The sequence below is a fragment of the Bombus impatiens genome, unplaced genomic scaffold (assembly GCF_000188095.3).
Source record: "Bombus impatiens unplaced genomic scaffold, BIMP_2.2 scf_1202, whole genome shotgun sequence".
In the NCBI taxonomy this organism is placed as follows: domain Eukaryota; kingdom Metazoa; phylum Arthropoda; class Insecta; order Hymenoptera; family Apidae; genus Bombus; species Bombus impatiens.
In genome coordinates, this window is record NT_177621.1 from 12,146 (window position 1) to 13,242 (window position 1,097).

Below are 1,097 nucleotides of genomic sequence, written 5' to 3' on the forward strand. Positions count from 1 at the left end.
ACCGATCCCTGCCGAGCGCCGCCCTCGACGGGCTGCCTTTCCTCCCCATTCCTGCTGGCGTAGCACATCCACCTGTCGTCGAGGTAGGCGCGGATCAGGCGAACGAGGTAGCTGGGAACCTCGAAGTGTTCCAGGGCCGCCACTATCTTGCTCCATGGCATGGTGTTGAACGTGTTGACGATGTCCAGAGACACTGCCAGCGCCACGCCGTCCCGGGAAACCATTTCTTCCGTGAGTGCCAGTACGAGTGACCGCATAGATTGTCGAGCGTCCTTTCCGGAAGCCGTTCTGGCTGTCGTGCCAATCCGGTACTCGCCCCAACATGTGTCGTTCCATACGGGCGGCGACTACTCTCTCGCGAAGCATGCCGACCTCGTCTAGCAGGCATATCGGCCGGTATGCCCACGGCGAAGTCGCCGGTCGGCCCTTCTTGCGGAGCAGGATCAGTCTCGCTGTTCGCCACGCCCGTGGGTAGACTCCATCTCTGAGGCATCTGTCGTTGCTTCCCCTTAGATCCGGCCCGGGATCCCATCCGGGACCGGCGCCACGTCGCGGGAGGTCATTTTCCTGCTCGCCTCCCACAGCTCCTCCTCGCTTCTTTCCCATGTCGACGATGGAGAGATTTTGCCCGTGGTCTTGGGCAGTAGAGGGGAAATAACCCCTAATACAGTAGCAAATTTAAAATATATGGGAATCATTGATAAAGACATCAACTCTATAGTGATGAACGTCTTAAGAAGCTCCATCGAGATGTGTAGACATATTTTTAAGTAGGTGAGAGTACGTTCGCAAATTTTCGGATCCCGGACGTTCACAAATTTTAAGAAAGTTGTCTTCTTATCGAAAACGAACGCAAGAGGGATTGGTTTTTGGGTAGGCTATTTTCGAGCGAGTGTAGCGAGCGACGCGTAAACGTGTGTAACGTACCAATGGTGTGGACCGTAGGGATTTTGAAATATTCGCATCAGCCCGAGGAGCCGAAAGCTTTTTTTGAAATGTTTTCTTAAATAACGTTACAAGGTAACAATATTTTTACACAAATCGTTCTATTTCGGAGGAATACAGACGAATGTAACGTTTATTTGATCGTTCGCTTG

The 1,097-nt window shown here is 52.4% G+C and overlaps 1 pseudogene; it reads right to left on the reverse strand.

The window, feature by feature from the left end:
- The window catches only part of LOC112213772, a 3,903-nt pseudogene extending 3,297 nt beyond the window's left edge, over nt 1-606 (reverse strand).
- Nucleotides 607-1,097: the final 491 nt, after the last annotated feature.